General features: G+C 36.9%; 1 protein-coding gene across 1 annotated transcript in view; it reads right to left on the reverse strand.

Moving 5' to 3' along the window:
- Nucleotides 1–22,654, reverse strand: part of SORBS1 (sorbin and SH3 domain containing 1) — a 223,109-nt gene that overhangs the window by 176,633 nt on the left and 23,822 nt on the right. The window contains exon 2 of the mRNA XM_072425107.1: nucleotides 15,973–16,045. The gene's annotated coding sequence lies outside the window, so the exon portion shown is untranslated. The remainder of the gene's footprint in view (nucleotides 1–15,972; nucleotides 16,046–22,654) is intronic.

A 22,654-nucleotide genomic window follows, 5' to 3' on the forward strand; every position in this document is an offset into this window, starting at 1 on the left:
TGGGGTATACATCATTAAATTTGAAAACTAACTCATTTCAAAGAATAAAGTAGGACTTGCATTGACACTTAATGATCATATTTTTCATCTAGATATTGCTGCACTACACAAGTTTTTGCTACTGGATTTTGTCAGTAATCTGGTGGTGCGAAAACTACTGCATGTTCCAGAAATTACATTCCCACTAACCCTGTGAAGGGCTCTCTAAAACGTTGCTGCAGTGGATTACAGAAATATAGAAGGTAAACAGAGCAGATTGACTGACATGAGCATATTTGCCAAATAACAAGTATTGTAGATCACAGACTAAAGTCCCAATAAAATTGGCTTTTTGAACATAATACATTTTAGTGCATTTAATGACTACTATGCAGCTAAATAACAACCACCAGATATTTTATTAAATTGTGAAAATCCAGGAGATTACATGTGTGGATACATTTTTTGTGTTGGGAGGAATACAAATAGCCCATTGCTCTTTTCCTGCATGTAGAAAGAATTTGCAGAGTCATAAATGTATGCATGACTTTTACAGAAAAAAAGCATTATGGATAACAGCCAGCAGAGCCCCTATAAAACAGAGAAGCAATTCTCTAGCTTGTGGTATGGGGCTAAATATGTGAACATATAAAGACAAAAATACATTTTGGCGCTTACGTGCCAGCAGACGTTTCTGAAAAAAGGAGGGTTTCACATTTCAAGCCCTTTAATTAAGCAGCCAGTTAATAGAAAATGACTTGCACATTTTCAGCGTAGTTTTAGGCACACAGTAGAAGGCAGTCACTGTGATCTCTTAAATACAAGTGTAGAATTTCCACTTCAGAGAGATGCTACGATAAAAAAGGGATCTTTCCAGCTCCTTTCTATAAACTTTCCAACCTTTATAGCTGGAGTGGTGGGTTCCTCCCTTGCTATATATTTAAATAAACTTTTATTATTGCAGTGAATAAAAAGTTTTTGTGATGTTTATTTATACAGACTTACAGGCAACACTATATATAAATCTAGTGTGCTTTCATCTATGAATGGACAACCAGTTGAGCTGACTTGTGCTGTAAGACTTTCCCAATTGGCTTCTTGCTAATTCTTAAGCAATTATGTAAAGCCTTTTACTTAGTAGACATGTGACTCTGGGTGCGGTAGCAAACCTAAATCTTAATCTGGCATGGAGTCATCTGCTACCATACTGCGGTCATACAACAGAATCCAAAAAGCTGCAAGAGAAATGTGATGCAGGCAGTCCCTGCTGCCTGTTTATAAAGTTGAATGGCTTTTAATATAATATATTACCTTGGAGCAGGTAAATCTGTGGTTTCTTCACTCCCCTTTATCTCAATTGCCTCAACATTATTAGAACCAATAGTGAGGCAGGAAAGGTGAAATAAGGTGGACCAGTCATTGATTTTTCTTTTCCGAGTCAGTATTTGCATATCAGAACCCCACAGGTTTCAGCAGTCTTAAAGAAATTTCTGGTGCCTGCTTTATATTCAGTAACTGAATTAAATAATTTATTCTTGCAGCCTGACCCGGGTTGGGTTATTTCTGTTTCGGTTTTCTGATTTTGCTTCCTAATTCAGCTACTGAGAGACACAGAGAAGAGGGGACACCCACCTTTATCCATATAGACCCATATAGACATAATTCAGCTTTTATTTATTTGTGATGGAGGTATTTATGCCCACACTCTCCTTACCTTTTATTTTAAATGAGGTTTACGAGTGCAAATTTTACAAGAATTATATAGATATCAACTTCAGATGAGCTATAAAATGGAAGGGCATGTGAAAAATGTTACTATTTATTGGAAATTGGGAACTGACCCTGTCACTGTGCAAATTGTTGAAAGCAGTTCCATAAAATAACAGCATGTATAGTCACCCTTTCCACTGCCTGTGTTGCTAATCTCTGCTCCAATAGAGACATGGTCCCTAAAATGTTGTTGGTAATAGGGAGCATGTATCTCCTAGATCCCCCTCCATTAATTACTTCTGCTGAACTCTCCATCACTCCAGGAAATAATAGAAGAAGTAAAATCATTAGAAAGAACCAGTTAAAATTGCAGGTCACACAGGACAAGGACATTCCTAGAAATGTTGGTTTTCTAATGGACTATGTTGGAACATTTCTGAGGATCAGAGTGGTGTTTAGTAGTGCTTGTTTGCCTTCTTGATCCCCTGAAATCCATGTTGTTTAACATTTTAAAAGCACATTGTGGCTGCAGTATTTATAGGGGTAAAACCACTTCCACTTCAAAACTAAAGTACCTGAAGTTCACGGGTGAACTATACTACTTTGATAATATTGATACTGTATAACCATTATCCACTACAACATGATACAATAGTAATATGTGGAGATATGAAAGATCAGAAACCTCACAAATTTCCTCTGCATCCACAGGTGGCATAGCAAAGCATGGGCTACATACCCTGATATTTAAAATACATATATGTAAATTATTGTACCCATTTAGTCAGGCCTATAGGTCACATTACTTCCTTGGTTACCTTTGTACTCAATGGACATCAGAAGTGATGATGGTCATTTACCACACAAAAAGAGACCACCAAACTCCTTGTACATGCTCTTATCATCTCTGGTCTGGACTACTGTAACATCCTCCTCTCTGGTATTCCATTAACCCAACTCTCTCCTCTACAATCTATTATGAATGCCGCAACCAGATTTATCCATCCTTCCCACCGCTCCTCTTTTGCTACATCTCTTTGTAGCTCTCTTCATTGGCTTCCATTTTCAAGCTCCTGTGCTTTGCCTTCAAATCCCTCCACAGTTCTTGACCCACTTACCTTTCTTACCTGATAGAAAAATACACCTCTAACCGCTCTCTTCGCTCCTTTAATGACCTACTAATGACTTCCTCACTCATAACTTCATCACATGCATGACTCCAAGACATTTCTAGAGCTGCTCCAACTCTCTGGAATGGTCTTCCCTGTCCTATTCAGCTTGCTTCTAATTTCTGCTCATATAAAAGAGCACTCAGAACCTTTCTATTCAAACTTGCCCATCTTCTTCTGTCTTCTAAAACCCTCATTACTTCCCAATACTACATATCTCCCCTCCTATTGTGTATTACTTCCCCCACCTCTTAGATTGTAGACTCTTTGGGGCAGGGTCCCCTCGTCCTGTGTCACTGTCTGTATCTGTCTGTCATTTGCAACCCCTATTTATTGTACAGACCTATGTAAAATTTTGGCGCTATATAAATCCTGTTTATTATTATTCATAATATTATTATTAATATTAATAATAATAAAAGGAGGCACCAGTATGGCAGAGGAAAAGTTTAAGTTGCCTGGCAGAGGGGTCTACATACCACAAGTGTATGAGCCGAATTAAAAATGCATTTTCAAATAAATCTAAAAAATATCAACTCATTTCAACTATAAATTTAGCGGTTTGCCTAAATGTCTGCTTTATTTCTGAACAGGACTGTTTTAGGCAGAGGTCAAAAATATCATCTGCACTGTAATTACATTATAATGGCGGTCAACTGATAAATTGTGTTAGGATAATTGGTAGTAATCATTCATAAATAATACATGAAATAAATATAATTAGTAATGTTTAATTACAGACCGCCCTACGGAAAAAACAATTATTCTAAGGTCACCTTTAAGGGCAAATTCAGAAATTGCACTAAATTAATTTGTAAAGATATTTCCATTACTCAAATGGGAAAATATTTTCGACTAACAAAAAAAAATTTACAAATAATGCTTTTATAATTAACGGAGTTCTGCAATGGTTGTACTGAGCACAGGGAAATAATTGGCGTGCAGGAGTGTTGGACAAACCTCTGCCTCTGTCATTATTTTACCATGTTTTGATGCTTAAAGGTGAATTAGGTAAACTAGTGTACATTAATGTAAACAGTAGTGTACATTAAATAGGAGTTGCAAATGACAGACAGCTACAGATAGTGACACATGAGGAGGAGAGGACCCTGCCCTGAAGAGCTTACAATCTAAGAGGTGGGCAAGCAGCATACAATAGGAGGGGGATATTGATTGGTGGATGAGTAGTGAAGGTTTTAAGAGACAGGGAGGCAAGTTTGAAAGGATATAAAATACATATAAGGTAGCTGATCTACTTACTAAAGGATTTTTATGTCTGTCCATCCCGTTCTGGGATTTAAATAGCTTTGTGATACAACAAAGTGGCAGCCCTGCCACCAATATATACCATGCCTTGTCTGGTATATATGCAGTATACGTGTGCCAAACCTAAAAGGGCCAGAATATACAAATCCAGTACCGTTATCTTGATTTATCTGATTTGTTATTCACCTTCTGCTTAATGAAAAATGGAATACAGATACCAAGTCATGTCATAATTTGTAGCTGAGATCACTCTATGTTTACCAAGCACACATTATAAGAATGGATCATGGCTAATATGGTCAATGAGTAGGTTAGAGTTGCAGCTTTGTGACTCAGCGCTGAGCTAGTAAAATTATTTGTACAGATCACAGTCCAGAAGCCTGCGATAATCATACCACACAGCTGCTGCACACTGCTTATAAGTGCTTTGTCTTTAAATGGTAAAAAGCCCCTGAAATACAGTGAAGTCATTTCCAGCAGCCAGTTATCATTCCTAAAAGTAATAGTCAGATTTTTATACCAATCCGGTAAACGCTGATTATTAACCAGCTATGCCTAGGTTACTCTTAGAGGAGAAAAAATTCTCTTTCACATGCCACTCCTGTGTACTGTCTATATTTAATTCTAAAAATAAATAAAAAAATGATATACAGAAAAGCCCCACTTACATAAAATTCCGGTCATGTGAAAGGCCGGTTTCCAAGTCACTTAATGTTCCAAACTAGGGGTCCCAATCATTACCACCCAATTATTATTACTATTACTAGGAGCACCCAACTTTATGGATTTGAGGCAGTGTAAAATGGAGAAGTGTACTTCTTACATGGGGAAAAAAAATTTGCATTTTTGCTCATTTGGATTATGAGAATGAATACACCACATGTGTCATATGTTCAAGCATGACCTTTATCTGTAAGCACTGTTTGTGTTAAGATCTAATGTTTACCTGTTCACATAAAAAAATAAAACAATATATATATATATATATATATTAAAAATAAATAAACATAGTTTCAGTATTATATTCTATTTAGATTTCCAAACAGTAGTTTTCATAACAGTAGTTATTATTGCTTCTTAAGACATACAGGAAATCTATTAAAATATGGTCTGTTTATAGTCTAAATATCATTTGCCCTGCCTATGGAAACAATGTGCATGCGGTGGGGTGAAAGAACTTCTTTCAAATACTTCATAGTCAGTCACAGAGCTGGGATCTCTACAACAGTGAGTACTAAACACATTAGAACCACAATACGATAATATTTTTATGAGTCATATATTATAGATGTAATGTTCACCTTCTGAAATTGGAATTCTGCTTTAAAAGATAAGTCCACCATTTATACATTTCTTACAGCCTCTATACCAGTTAGATGTCCACATTTCATTTCCTGAGTCTGCACAATTACTGGTTACAATTTCTATTTACTGTGCTGTATGTTATGGAGAATGCAGCAGGGGGTGGTGGAGCAGGCAATGATGAGTGAGAACATTTACTTGGGAACTATGGCTGGAAATATGCATGCTATCCAAAACACATAAGAAGCATGAGGCTAACAGCCCACTAGGCTTCACCTAGAACTAAAATAACTGATCCTCTAACTATACCATAACCACACATCCTAAACAAGGTATGTAGCAAACACTGAAAACAGTGTTACACTCCTTCCTTGTGATGCTTTCCAGGGCTTTATATCAAAGACTATTCCTTAATTTATGACAGTATTTACAGAGAACAATTATATTTATATGGATGACAGGAAGCATTGGATTTCACCTAAGATCTCATTCTCAGGTCCCACATGTGTCATGTATTTTACAAGGGAAAGCGAAAGTTTATAAAGTGGAAATTCAGATTCCCCTGGATACTGGTATTGTACATATGCCTTCAGGTCCATTACAGAACTTCAATTGATGTTCCTTATGCGAGTAAATAACTTTCTGACCAGGGAAATCCAATCAGAGCAATGATACCTCCCCCAGATGTAGTTGTTTGCTTAGGTCTGAATGTGGCCATAGATTTTTCACAGTCAAGTTTTCTTACAATTAAGCAGAATTAGGTGATGGACAAATACTGTCTGTGGATTCCTCAATTCAGAGCTAGAGGTGTGTAATTACTTCCTCATCAGATTGGACATAGGACCAGATAATTAGCTAATTAATTCATCACATTATCCTTTGATACAGTGTGATACTCCAGAGATAAGAAGCCTTTACTTATTCAACTGGGAGCTCTACTGAGAACCTTATTTAGATATCGGTTCAGTCTGGGGCTTTGAAGAAAAATCATGGTGGAGACTTTAAAATTACTAGGAATAAAAGTTAAAAAAAAAAAAAAAAAATTTTTTAACATTAATTGTGCATAGCAATCGTATAGCTGTTTCTTTGACCCTTTCTTTTGCACGTATAAATCAACCCAATTGTTCTTAGTTATTTAAAGGATTAAACTAATGAAGCCACAGCTACAAATGAATGAAAACAGTGATACCCCATGATGATGTGCATTATATGCCAACTTCAGTCAAAGTTTTGCAGGTTTGTATATCAATAATATAATATTCTTAAGGAAAGCTCGAGGCATTGTATGTTAACTTGTAGCTTGCAACAAAGCACAATTAGATTTGCCAATCTGCTGAGTTGAAGCTTCAAGACTTCCCATCTTCAACTGCTTGTACAGTAGGATTAAAGCAATCACAAACAGAACAAAAAGTAAATGGAAATTTCCAGGCAAAATCATAGAGTCGAGAAGCCACAACTTTCTAAAACACACCTTTTATACATAGAACCAGAACCTAAATCAATGCTGATATCAGCTAATTATAGCCATCATCATTAGGGCAGGAAAAGGGAGGTTCAGCACATGGGAGGTTGTTAGTAGATCCATGGTCCAAAAACTTCACAATTATATTTAATGCAGTGTATTAGATTGTAAGCTCTTCGGGGCAGGATCCTCTCCTTTTGTGACACTGTCTGTATTTGTCTGTCATTTGCAACCCCTATTCAATGTACAGCCCTGTGTAATATGTTGGTGCTATATAAATTCTGTTTAATAATAAAAATAATAATATTAATAATTGTAATATTAGAATGGTGTCAGTTTTAACAAACCCTGTAAAAAAAATACCCTTGATGGGTACAAAGGTCTGGCAAATATCGACCCCTGTCATCACTTAGATTGGCTGTGTTCAAAAGAACTACAGCATGTCATAGAGATGTCACCTGGGGCCAGGATTTCACTGCTGTCAAAGAAAAACCCTTGCTTTTCAGTCATAGGAAGTTCATGCCTTGCCCCACTGAATTCTGCCCTCCAGACAACATGATGTCTTGACTTGATGGCACTTAATATTAACAATAATACACACATATAAAGACAATCATTCAGATTGGGTGAACCACACATGTACAGTGAATGTTTCTCATCTATGAGTGCTATTTCGCTACTCACAGCCCTTAAGTGAATTGCCTATGAGTTTGGAAAAAAGTATCAGCTCTTGAAAAGTTGCTCTGATTATGTATGTAGAGAGAAAAGTTCACTATAGGAAAAGTTTCAGAGCAATTATACATTTAATTTCTTCTTTTTTAAATAGAAGAACCACAGCACATACGTTTGAATTGCAGAGCTGTTAACATTTCTAAATACAAAAGTTTTATCATTTTAGACGGACTTTCACCTACTTTCCTTGCATTCAGATAGCAGTTAGTAATGTGTCCAGCATCTGTCTCGAGTCCATAATTTATGGCAGCATAGCCAACGCAGCAAAAACTAGAAAAAACATCATAAGACCCACTAAACTATGACACGCTTAGAAGGAGGAGTGGTAGCCACACAAGCTGGTAAACATCTGAACTATTCCATGACTATGGCACTTACTAGAAATTAATGAAGTTCTGAGCAGATTTTGAAATTAGAAAGGAGTTAAGTAATGCTGTAAAGTTAGATCAAAGGTCTTTATCTATCTATCTTACCAAAGCCTCCTTTACCCTGGTACTACCATGAGAAGAATACTAAATCTTGAATATATGTCTGCAAATACCAAATATAGAATACAAATGATGTGTGTTCTACAATTTTAATACAGAAAAGTTAAAAATGACCTGTATTTTCCAATTCTTTTATTCAGAACTTTATTAATGAGTCTTGGATCATTCTAATATTGACTTTATCATCCAAACTATCTAAGCTCAACATATGTATTTCACATGGGATTTAAAACTACAGAACAGGATAAAGAAAAATGCTTTTGTATGGCTATCTAAAAATGCAGGAAACATTTGGTAAATAGGGTAATTTAATCCAGTTGTCAGGAATACAGACAAGCCTCGTATCACCCCCGTCACTTTTATAGCAAAGGGAGACCATCTGGGATAGCTTGGATAGAGAATGATCCCAGTCTATTTGTACCGGCTTACACCACCCAGTCACAGCCATGCAGGTATCATATATCAGGATGGTGGCAGGTAAGAGAAACATACAACAGTTAAGACATTTGTTTATTTTATATCAGTTATGCCATGATAATAACATTTTACAAGCAGTCTTATTAACAACTGATGCTTGAAAGTGAAATCAGCATCTAAAAAAACTAACTTTCTAGAATATTTATAGATCTAAAAATAAAGTCACTGCTGGCTATATACAACTAAAGTACATTTTATTACTAAATACATCTATTAACTGAACTTCAAGGTTTGGCATTTCAACAACTTGGCAAAAGCAGCCAACTGTGAGAACGTCTCTAAACAGCCCAAGCAAAAACAAAACATTGGAAGTGTGTGGAATTAGCATGGTTCTACCTGCTAAGTGTTTATTAATCACTATGTCCCCCATTGGAACATCCTTTCTCTTATTCTACAGGTGACCATTATCACAATCAGATTCTGCTAATAGGGGAAACTGTTCTAGAGGCAAGAGAGGCATGACCCTTATTTTTGAGCATTCCCCTAACAATCTGTTGTGTCTCTTGGACTGGAAGTAAAATGTATTTTCCCATATGATACGCTGACATTTATTTAAGGTACCTATAGATATTACTATGATGGTCAGAGATTTGACATGTGTGCTTATGTTCTGTGTACACAACCCTAACACTAGCCTGATCTAGGGGAAACAAAAGCAAATGCCTAAGAAAATAGGTTCAAGTAAAGTGGTTCCCATCAGCCTTGACTGGTCAGTAGAGTATGATCATCTTGTGTCCCTGGTACCTTCTCAGTAAACTGTTGCCTTGGCCAAAGAACTCTGTTACCGGGTTTATCAGAGTGATACAGGAATTTAGCAATGATCATTTCCACCTCACCCTTAGGTGACACCAAATCATTTTGGTACACCCAATTATCAGTTAATCTTCTGAAGTCAGTACAATCAGACTAATAACTACACAAGAACAGTGAGGGGAACCGTAACTAATGAGATCATGAGCTAGCAGTTATCCTGGAACAGAATATGATGATGTTATTGTTTACCAAGATCCACTTTGGAAGAGGATATCTTCTAAAGCGTCACATGGAAAGCAATGAGGTTAAAGATGCTTTCTGCCAAAACATGGTTTCATTTTTTATTCTTTATTATTTATTATTTTGCCTGATCTTCAGATTAAAGGCATGGCAGTGGTATATCCATTGCCTATTCACGTTTTGTTCCTTTTGCTCAATTCAGAAAGTTTGGAGGTTTGTATGGCTTTTACACGCCCTGAAATAGCTTACAGTCCTAAAACCCCAATTGCTTGTCAGAGCTACTGTGACCAGCCCTGCATGTGCTCATAAATACAAAAAGCTGCAATTAACTATTATTTAACATTATAAATTAACATTATTCCTGATTTGATCAGCAGAAAAGTCAGCACTAGCCTATTTTTTGATTATTAATTTATAAAAAACGGCGAAATAATTTGCGCGGGACCGAACTTTCAGAGAAAGCCATGTGATGTTGCTGAAGTCATCAGTAAGTGTTAGAAAGGGGCACATTAAAAGAAAATAAAATAAAAGTCAATTGTGGAAAATTTTATTAAAACCTGTAGTAAATTAAATATGGAGTTACTGATCTCCTGAAAGTTCAGTGACTTCTGAAACAATGACCTGGAACAAAAAAAGTGGGAACGGCTAGTGAGTGACCCAGAAGATCCTAGACTGACAGACAGATAGTATTTGTAAAGGTCATATACCAGAATATAGACACATACAAATTAGTTTTAGCTTTTCATATGTGAGCTGATGCTTAAGGTTTTCTCCTATACTTTTTGCCATGGATGTCTGCTGTGAAAAGGCTGACTGCTGACAGAACACTAAAAAGGTACAAGGGCTTCCTGTTTTGGGGAACCCAATAGGGAGCACCCTAAAAGTCAGGAACTACTGACCTTGGCTACACAGATACATACCATGTCATCTGGCCTCAAGTTTAGCCATGGTCACAGCAACTGCAGGTTTTCCAACTCATGCAAAAAGATGTAGCACCTAACAACTTCTGCTTTTACATGTTTTTTGCTGGTGACCCCCACCCATGCATTTTATTACCTTTTTGTGAGAACCCAATGATAATGAAATCACTTGCAAATTTCAGTAAGGAAGGATTTTGCTACTTTTTATAACTAATTATTCACAGGTATGCAATGCTGGATAACACATGTTCTCTTTTACTGGGGCCATGCATTATTATGTTCTGAATTGGGTCACCCAGTTACATGAATGGCACTGCATTGCTCAAATGTGGAGTATGTATGCATAGGCCACAAGTGTTTTTGGCTCTGCCAAGAAAATTTTAAATTGGCATTTTATCTGCCACTACAACAAGCCAACATTTGGCTAGTATTCTAAACACACTGCCCACCTTAACCTTTCCTACATAAACTGCTTGCTGTTGCATAAATACCCCTTTTCCCGAATTGGTGCCAACAATCATACCCTCTGCATTGCTTTTCATTGTAATATATATATATATATATATATATATATATATATATATATTTATATATAAACTGTACCAGTGTATACAAAATAATCCAAACTTATTCCATGTTTTGTCCTTCAAAGCACTTTGTACAATGCAAGAATACAATATATAAATAAAGACAAAAGCATTTATCAAGTCTGTGATGTGTAATACACTATTAACAAGCAGTAAGAGCTGAATGATTTCTTAGTTTGGTTCTCATCCAGCAGCAATCAAGAACAAATTTGCTCCATTACATGAAGGACTGAGAGAGAAATAAAGCAAACAGAACATTGATCAATAAAATTGCTGGTGAGGGCAAAAACAAAATCTGAAGACAACAAACAAGACCAAATAGATTAAAGACATAAAGAAATAAAAAATCACTTTTTTTGGATAGAATGGAGGAAGGTTAGAACCTTCCCGCTTTTACTGCTCTCCAGGTCTTTGTTAGAGAGTCAACCCCTCAAGTACCGACTAGGTACACTTTTAAAATACTGTATTACATTTTTTTTCTGTGCTAACATTTGGCCCTCTCTGAACTCCTCTCAGCAACAATATAATTAAATGAGTCAGCCCCACAGAAGTCTATGGGGATTCCCTGACTTCCCAGAAAGCTGCAGAGTGTGGGACCAGAGGGGTGTAAGCGTTTGGGTGATCCAATTTATTTTTTAGAAGTACTTTAAAAACTCTCTTTATAAGTAATATGTTTTCAGCTCTTTGCTAGAGATCCTTTAGAAAACCAGTTTCATGTAATTATGTATTCTGCTTTACTCTGACCATGTATTCAGAACTCCCCAGCTTAGTAAACATGCCAATTAACAACCACCTAATGAGAATAGAAATCTGGCATGTTCCCTCTGTAATACACTCCTCCAGCTGAAGGAATTTATTTATTTCCACATGTATAAATGCCTACACATCACAGATGGTATGAGTTTACATTTCTTGGGTTTTAGAACTCTCTTCCTGTTCATCTAGGAAGTATTTAAACAGTTAGTAGATGTTCTATTTAAAAACTGCAACATGCCTGCTTTTCATTTTTTTTCCTATAAACACCGATTTCCTCCCCTGATGTAGGTCCCCAATTTGTGAATAAGTTTTTTGATAGTCCAAATGATAGCCTTACACTGAAATAAATTTAAAGTTCATCTAAACATAGGAACATGAATGTATCTATGGAGGAGCACCCTTGTTTTTACATAAGAAGCAGGTCTACAGAACACTTTATGTTTCCTCTTTCCCAAAGGTGAACACTGCTTTAAGTGTACTTTGGCCAAAAATAATGTACCCGCCAAGTAAGAATGCTACCCTGATTTTAGTTTAAGAACCTAGTGCAGTGCTGTCTAACTCCAATCCCAGGATCCGAACACATTTCCAGTGTTTCTCTAACAGACAGCAGCATACTTAGTAAGTTATGGTTTACTAAAAGTCAGAAAATCTGTAGCCTCCAAGGACCGAAATTAAACAGGGCTGGTCTAGTAAACTACTTACCTTAAACAAGACAACCAGCAGGTGGAGCTCTTAGCTATTTTTACAAAGTTTTTCCTCTTCTCCCTATCTCCAGTGTTATAAAAATTCATAATAAAGGGATTCATTTACCTGATCCTCCCCCTGTGTGATAGTATAGGGTGGCAATAATAAAGATTTAATATAATATTACTGTATATAGGGATTTTGGCATTTTCCATGCACAATTTTAACCTGTGCTCTTATCAAATCCTGACCTAAGCAAGGTCTATACTCTAGTATTTTTTTTTTTAGGAAATGATGGCAGTTGGCAGAAGAAAGATTTAAGACACAGTCAAACTTAAAAGGAACAGACTGCGTGTAAATTTTCGTACTCACGCGCTATTGGACCCGCCTTTTGTGAACTTACTGCTCCCCAAAGATTCTTCACTGTCGTAAAACTATTTCCAACAAGCAAAGCACACATTTTCGAGCAGCAATGTTTACCCTAAGTGTTATGCAGACATGACATGTTTTGCTTAGACACCCCAATAAATGTTTTATACCATATGCAAATTTAATTTAAAATCAGCAGGCCATGCTTGGATGCGAATGAAAGGGCAGCAGGAACGATGGTTTTACCCCCATGCCAATTATTGCAATGAACTCCACATGTTCAGCAGATGCTGCACACACCGCATGCTATGATGTAATGGTTTTACTGATTAGCTGGACCACGTGGCTAGAATTAGTTTTACTGTAACAACATTAATGCACCAGCTGGCCTAATGATGCGTCCTGCATCTGCGATTCATAAAAATAGGAGTACAAACTCACTACATGAAAGCCTTTATTATATCTTTTTTACAGGTTCAAAAACTAATGCTTTCACAAAGCATTGGCTGCTTACAGATGACACATTTTTTAAGTTATGTTTTGTTTTATAGGGTAGAGGCTAACCATGAACAGGATGAGCGGGTAAAACCGTACGAAGGATACAAAAAGCATCCACATTGGTAACTAAACAGTTTATAATATATATGCAGTGCGGTTTTGAAGAATTTTACTAAAACAACTTAGTGTTGCCAACTTTTGTATAATACACATTGCTGACAGCTCAGTATGTAATATTAAGATTATTTTTTATTGCAGCAATAACAAATACAAAATACAGCTGGAATGGACATAAGCAAGGGGAATATGGATGGGGAACGCTCATCACCATCAGCTCCTTGTAGCCTGCATGCCATAGGATTACATTTTCAGGAAGGTTTTAGTCAGTGTACCTTGTAAACACAATTAATATTAATCTACTAGATTGTAAGCTCTTCGGAGCAGGGTCCTCTCCTCCTGTATCACTGTCTGTATTAGTCTGCCATTTGCAATCCCTATTTAATGTACAGCGCTGGGTAATATGTTGGCGCTATATAAATCCTGTTTATTAATAATAATAATAATAATATGTACATACCCTTAAAAAGAAAACTCAGAAAGGAGGACAGCACAGTGACAGAGTAGGCTCCATGACCAGAGCAAGTAAAGAAGCTCACAAGGCATTTACTGAATGTAAATCAGCTAATCATACACTGAATTTATAACAATCATGCACTTGCTGGAAACTTTAACCTGAACTTTCATCAAAATAAATAATATCCCTAGACATTACCAAACTCCTGTTCTTCAGTGAAAGATGGTACTTATGGTACAGTTGCCAATTATAAACCAGTGAACAAGACATTCAGTGCCTATTCACAAAAATCCTTTGTTTATCAACAAGGGTTCCTCGAGTGGCTGCTAGGGGTTCCTTGAGCAATGAGAAGTTTGTGACTCTCAGGTCAGTTTAACAGATACTAATTATCTTTTTGGCTTTTTTCCCCACTGGCCAGCAATGTAGGAGGCATAATTTCTACTGATCACCACACTATTATTCTATGAGTTGTGGATAGTAATTATAGCAGGGGTTCCCTGAAGACCTAAAAGATATTTGTAGGGGATTGTCCATGTTAAAAAGGTTGAGAAACACTGGCTTGGAACATACTTTATACATTTATGTATCTGCCCATTAAAAAGTCTTGTACTGTATCTGCTCTACCATGTAGGGCAAAGTTATAGGTTCATACTTTATTCGCACCCCTGAGCAGCCTATACTCACCACTGCTTGACCGCCCAGTCATTTTATTTAGCTACTAGGAGGTAAGAAAAAGTCTGTGAAAAAATAGTATAGTCTCTAACTGGTTTGTCTCTCTTGGAAGCAAAGAAAAAGCTGCTACACCACAAGTAGTGTTGCCTTGTATTTGCATTGTGGTTCTTTCTTCAGAGGAGGAAATGAAACATTGCAGTTTAAAGCAGCATACTACATCCAGGAACTGCGCTGCAACCCCACTGCAGATAAAATGCAAAGGCAACGTGCAAACACCAATCCAAAAAAGTTTCCCAATGAGTTGAAGGTTTGGAGTGTGGTTTGATGCTGCGACTGTGCAGTAAAAACCTTACACCCGGCTGACTGTCAACTGACCACCACAACCCTTTGAAATAATTGAGTAGCATGTTGGAGCCACAGGGAAACATATACTGCTCAGGGACCACTTCATGTCTTGCCATTCTATGCAGCGCAAATACATTTTAAAACAACCTATAAAAAGCAGATTCCTCACTTCAGAATGGAGTTCATACTAAGACATTTGTTGAATGTAGGCACATCTGCATTATAAATTGTGAGTAAACTGTACCTTAGCCACCATGTCCCGCAGAAACAGATGTTGCTGAGTGTTTGGGAATGTTGCTTGATTTGGCAAACGCACATGTAAATGCATTTTATGAAAATGTAAATATCAGGTTTGATGTGTAAAGACTTTTTCACAGTTTAGCCTTTTGTTACATTTCTCAAAATAAACAATTGAACATACATATGATTTTCTACAACAGGGATGTCAAACTCAAACACACAGTGGGCCAAAATTAAAAACTTAGACAAAGTCACAAGGCAAACTTGAAAATGAAATACTGAACTGAACTACTACAATTCCCTGCCTCAAGAAAACAGTCCAATGCGCGGCACGCATAGGCAGAGAGGCCGCTGGTCTATAGACGCGGGTGATGCTGCTACTACAATTCCAGGCATTACTTGCGCCTATAAAGCAGTCCAATGAGGGGCCACGCATAGGCAGAGAGGCCGCCGGTCTAAAGACGCAAGTGATGCCAGGAATTGTAGTAGCGGCGCTATTTCAATGCAGCTGCGGGCCAGCTGCAATTCATATTTAGGATTCCTTTGGGGGTAAAAAAAAAGCATGTCAAAAAGCGGGCCAGATTTTGACACAGAGTTTGACATCCCTGTTGTACAGGCTCTTACAAAGCTTTGCATAAGAATGAATATATTTGAGAAAAAGGTTCAAAGCATCCAAATGGCATTACTTGTTCATTCCACTGAAATTATGTTAATTATTTTAAATTTCAGTTACTAATTATAGTTTTTACCTTATGTTAGGAAGTTGATGCAAGCAAGTGATTGATGTCGATGGTGTCCATTAACAATTCTCAGCAATATGTCCTAAAAGGAAAACAGATGAATGAATGAATGAAATGCTAAAAAATGACATAAAATGAACTGTGATAAACAGGGGCTGCATAGAGCTGAACAGTAAACACATTCCACCACTTTAATCATTATTTATAATAGTACGCCATAAAATGGCATTTTAAAAATCAGTCGGATGCATGGTGTAGGCTTACAGAGGAACAGTAATACTATTCAAAAATACACTTAATAGTCAAAGCAACCAAGTGAAAAAAATAAGCATGCTTATATAATGGTATTCTTTTTTTACCTTCTGCCATTAGAACGCATCAATGATTTTGATTTATGCACCTCAAACACATTTTGTCACCAGTTTTTTCAATAATAAAATTGTTTTTGTTAAAGGAAACCTGCCATGGGAGAAAACAAAAACATACAGTATTGTACTTCTACCTATACTTCTGAAAATACTAGCTGTCTGACTGTCAACTGGCCCGTTGCTTCAATATTTCAACCTGGTACAAATATGATAGGAATTGGTTTAATAAAGCTCTCCAAGGCTGGAGAGGATACACTTTCATCAGTAAAGCTGGGTGATCCAGCAAACCTGGGATGAATGTGGTCCAGGAGTCAAAACGTTTTGCTAGCAAATGACATTGAAAAAATCTATTCCAGGTTTGCTGGATCACCCAGCTTCACAAATAAAGGCGTATCTTCTCCAGCCTTTGAGAGCTTTAATAAATCAGGCCCATAAGCACTGACTTTCCTTTATTCATACTTGTTCCAGGTGGATGACTTGCTACCAAAGAGGCATTATCAATCCAAACGACTACAAAAATAAATCTGCAATGGGGTGGGATTGGAGGCCAAGGTTTAAAGTGACTGTGCCACCCAGCTTGACGAAAGAAAGTTGATACTTTTATACTTTTCTAGTTTATGAACACCCAAGGATATCACTTGTACTTGGGATCATGTGTAAACTGTTAATGGTGAGATTCCTTTCTCCAGCCTTTACACCAACTACATGACACAAAAATGGCCAAGCAGCTTGCTGAAGCCATCACAGGAGCCAAAAAGGCAAAAAAACATCTATCAGCAGTATCTATACAGCAGGATCCATATCTATTTCTTTTAACTTGTTTATATGGCTGGAAATGTATTTAAACATTATACCCAGAGTGTCATTTCATACAAAATTGTTGTTTAAAACCAATAACGGCTCCATTAAGAAGAAAAAGCCTGCATATCCATAACAGTTTAAACAGACATTCTGATTTAAAAGCTTGACAAGAATGGCATTAGGTCCAGCTTATCACATGTACATTTATTATGAAATTCTTTGCTTGGGGAAGTTGTTTTTTTTTTTTGGATCCTGTTATTTCACAAAGTACAATGTAATATATGTGTTTCCTATAAGGCCATATACATCAAACTGTTATAAAACACGGGAGTAATTACTTTTATTTCGTCTATTACAAGGCATGGATGTGAAATACACAAAGTTTATAGGGATTTTAATGCCAGGTAATTTCCTTGTACAGAGTTTGTTTGATCTGAGACCTTTTCAGATGTCACAAAAACACTTTGCACTGACGTTGGGACAGTGAAGTGCTTTAAGTCGTATGGCGCTCAATGCAAATATTAAAATGAGTCACTAAGTATTCAGAGAAAAACATCATCTATGGCCCACACACTTTTCTTTATACATTTCAGTGGCCCACACACATCATAAAGTCTCTTGAAGACCGCAGGCATAACAAGCACTTCTAAATACTAACAGGGAGGTCAGGTATCTGGAAATGTTCTATATATCTGCACAGAAATAATTCATAGTCTTGTTTCAAGGAGGATAAACCATATTTTCTGCTCTTTAATCAGGCAAATCTTGCAGAGAGACAAATCAAGTCTCATGTAAGAGTGAGAACTTTTGCAGCTGCCTTCTGAGAAATATCTATGCTGACGTGCTGGAAGGAATTGGCTTAGGGACAAATGCTTTGGGTACAGAGGCGCTGGCCCAGCTCTTCTTATCCTAAGCTTGCTTGCAGTTGTAAAGAATACTTGTGGTTTGGACCTTCACAACATTTTAGAATCTTTTAAAGCATAACTGTAGCCCAGTTCTCAGTAGAGTTTCAGGAAGATATAAAATACATTTATGCATGCAGATCTGTAAACAATAATGCATGATTAAATGTCTTTTTAAGCATAAAGTGAAACTACCTGAAATAGCATAGTGATAAGAAGAAATAGAAACGTGAGGGACAGATGGGCTTATCACTGTGGTGCTCCTTTCACTGCCCATTCACGGGCTGGAATGAATCTAGGATACCCTGGGCTCAGAAAAAGCCAGTTGTATGGTGCTGGCCATCAGACTGAGGGCATCTAGTGGCAGAAAAAGTACTACAGTTATCCTCAGGACAGAACAAGACAATTATCAATAAAACATTGTTAAAATATTAACCTAACCACTTTACCAAAAATGTGTTTTTGTTTCTTAGGTGTCCCTATTGGAGTGAAACTTGAAAATTAAATCTAAGCATACATATATTGAGCACTAAACAAATAACAATATTAAAGAAACATCCAAGTCTTCTGTAGGCATTTCTGAATATTAGTCCAACCTACACTATGCCAAAGAACCATTTTCATGTGGCCCTTCAATAAAACAGCAGCCTTTTGATGTCTACCAGTCCTTCTGTTTTCACACAACATTTCTCCAGAAGGTAGAAGTAACCCAGGGTATAGAATGGAGCTGATTGGAATTTACTAGAACAATGACAGTGGTCATCACATTGTCTTGTAACAGAACAGAAGTCACTTACTCAAAATAATCATGTTACACTTAGAATCTCCTGTAACAAGAAGCAGAAGTCACAGTTTCTTGTGCATGGCAGCTGGTACCTATTATCCCTATTAACATGAGAGAAGTCATCAGCAATCATATGTAACATAGAAGACATGGATACAAAGACCATGTTTAAGCAATGTGTGTGGGCACAGCCACTTGTAGTGTTCAGTGAGTAAACTGTTGTCTTACATTGATACAAACGCCTGAACAACCTTTATGGCAGGATTGTCAAGTATTATTTTAATGAGAGCTGAAATCAATATAGAGTCATTTACTTTGTAAAAGAAGATAAAAGCTGCAGCTTCTGTACTTTGCAAGCATTCAGACCCTTCTGGGGGTTTAAATGAAATTGGCAGTGCTCATGGTGGTTTATTCTGATGGTTAGTGTGCTTAGGAGAAGCCATAATGTTTTTAATATCTTGTGGGGGATAAGCTTACATTTTTAGGGAGTCATATATCACCATTTGCTGGCTGTTGTATAGTGCAATGTTAGTGCCCAGACTGCAATTTAAGAACAATTTGGGTGGTGTGGTGTCCAGCAAAGTTAGATATTTTTGTAGATCCCGTTATTTCACAAAACACAATGTAACAAGTACAATGTTTCATCCAATCATGGAAACCTCTTGGCCACCTTTGACAGTTCATGTGACACATGATGTACGGATGTACTCTCCGCCTAGCATTTTTTTAAATGTTGTTCCTCTAATAATAAAAATAGCACTATGCACATTTGTAAAGTGCATTGCTGTGCTTTCTTAATGAACAGATTTCCTTAAGCAATGGTCCAACTGCAGCACTTTTCCATGCATTGTTTTAATACATGCCAGAGCGCTATAAAGACTTCCTCTCCTTCAAACATAATGATGCTACACAAGGTTAGCTAAGGTAACAAAGAGCTCCTGCCCTTGATAACATAACATAAAAGTCAATTTACTTTACAATATTAAAATCTCATTGCATCTGACATACAGAGTAAGCGGCTAATTTCTCTGAATAATCGGTGCATGATAGCCTATGCATGAGCAAACCAGCGCCCAGTACATTTCTGCCAAACCTAGGCAGGGATCCAGAGAAATGTTTCACTTCGTTAGAAGGATATTAGAGCCCTCAATGTAGCCATGCTTAACACATTATACAATTTCAATGCAGTTTCAAAAGAGGCATAAAGAGCCATATGTGTGATACATTTGTTCCTGTAAAGTCTGCTAAAGATTTCAGTTTATGTTTTAACCCACTGAGTCCTGGCTCTTAATAAATAACGATGGATTTTTAAAAAAAAATGTAGCCTTTGTAATATGGGCCATCTTAAAATTTGTACATCATAAAAATATCACTTTACATGAATCAAAACTCACTTTCCAAAATGACGAATCTCATATTTATATAAAAAATATAAAAATTTAGCTCATTGCGGCAGTATCACTTGATAAGGCACTTATTTTCTCTCTTATTTTCAACCAGTCACACAATAACTGTGAGATTGTAGAATCAGCAGGAAGCAAAGCCTGCTATGTAATAGGTGAATAAAACACCAATTCACATGTAGTTTGCATTACAACACAATGCATTACAACAACATTTTTAAAACATGTTGATATGATTATTTATTTACAAGAAAACAGATTAAGGCAAAGAAGGAGGACTGATTATGGAAATACTAGTTACTCGGCTGTCTCAATCACCCTCTGGACTCAATATGTCTAGCCACTAACTACGAGCCACCAACCATGAAATCTCCAAAGAATGGGGATACAGACTCATGACTTTACTAAAGCTATGTACCCACGCCATATAATAGATGCATATCTGACATGTACAGTGGTACTCCAATGTCTTTCATCAATCCATCACGAAAGATTAATGAACAACTAATCAGGAACGGCTGCTGTTTAGTCCTATAGAGGAGAGGACAGCAGGGTGCCACACACATCCTCCACTTTGCAATGATCAGAACAGCACTGTGTTACAGCTCTCATTCATTCATCACTGCAAATTAACACAAAAGATTGTTTCCAGTGACAGTGACCTGACGTCTATCTGATGTCTGTAGGACTTTCCCAACATTGACTTTTTGTAGTAGAAGTACTGAAGGCGCTGTTGTCATAACAGCCAGCAGAAAAGGTCCTCAGAATGTCAGAAATGGCCAATAACTTTGACTAGACTGGAGAAGAATTGGAATGCCTGTTGGTTTATTTGTGCAGTTCAGATTTTTTCCTTACTTATTACCAAAGTGACAATGGTTTTACCAGACATGTACTAGATCTCCAATACAAGGACAGACTTTTTTTTTTTAAGTCAAACTAAAATACAAGTCAGCTTTCTATTGCTGTTTGCTCGAGATATTCTGTACTGTATTTGTTAGTAGATGTCAGGGACAGAAATAGTGATAGGACATTGACAAGATGACTGGTGAGCATCATAGAAATATAATAATAAAAAAAAGATGTGCTGATCTGCTGATCAAGCATTCAGATTATTTATTTCCTTTTCTTGCAGATTCCTAAATCCAACCCAGTGTTAAATGGCATTATATTACCAAAAAGCCTTCTTTTTTAATTTTTAAAAATGCACTGTGAAAAAAAAACTCTCAGCAATAAAAGAAAATGCTTCTAATTTAATATACTACAATTTAAGCCCAACAGCCTCAAAGACAAAATATATTACTTGTCTTTGTTCTGCTAGACCCAATTGTTATCCCATGAAATGTAGCTCTAATTATTCCATGAATACCGGTACTTATATTTTTAGTAAGCTTTCCTACATACAGCGGGATGAGGCCGCATTTAGCTGTGCTTAAAAAAGTAATCAAGAACGAGAGCGCAATAGAGTAAATCAGAGCGCTAAATAAAGCACATAAAGAGGAATAGAATGGGAAAATAAAATCTTTCTGCTGTATTTTGGAGATATCATGGCATAATTCCTCTAGGCAGGAGTCACCTTCAGGGAATTCTCCTATAAATAGTATTTTTACTTCTCTCTTATTTTTATATACCCACTGTATCACCATATGCATGTGAACATGAAGACTCCAGAAAGGCTTAGAAAGTGTAAACCAACATTTTTGGTCAGTTCTCTGCTTGTTTGCCATGGCATTTGTAATAATGACGTCCAAGTATTGCCCATACAGAGCAGTGCTCTCTGTAATTTAACAAACCTGGTCTGGCCACCCCTTCTTTTCCTTCGCAATACAAGAGTACACCCATGATGAAGGGTTTGGCTAACATTAATGTACCCCATCATAGGGCATAAAAAATGGGACTATTTCACTAAAAGTAAAGGGTATTAAAAATGTATCAAAGGGCAAACAACTCCCCAATTTTTCCAGCCACCTCATACTGTACATATCCATCAAAGTTTCTTACTACATTCGACTGCCTCTAGTGAAAAGCATAAAACTGGACCAATTATTGACTGGTTTTTCTGCTGCCCCTTGCTGTATTGTTATCATGCCAATAAAGATGGCTAGTTCCCATGATGACCACACCAATAAAGAGCCAATGGGAGGTGTCCATGTTACCAAGATGTGGTCATCTGAAAGAGGGCCTTCCCACCCTGCACTCTGTAAGTAAGAAGCTCAGGACACAAGGTCAAGGTAGATAAATAAAGCTTTTTGCTAATTTATTATTCCAGTTAGTGAATTCTTTTTTTTTGGTGTCTGAGAGGCTTTACACCCTATCCATAAATTGCAATATACAACAGTTTAAAACTGCACATGGAAAAAGAAGGTGTGAGACAGCTGGTCATTATGTTATAAGACATTTTGTCTGTCCTTTTTTCAACCTCATTTAAGTCCTCTG

Source organism: Pyxicephalus adspersus, chromosome 10 (genome assembly GCF_032062135.1).
Source record: "Pyxicephalus adspersus chromosome 10, UCB_Pads_2.0, whole genome shotgun sequence".
NCBI lineage: Eukaryota > Metazoa > Chordata > Amphibia > Anura > Pyxicephalidae > Pyxicephalus > Pyxicephalus adspersus.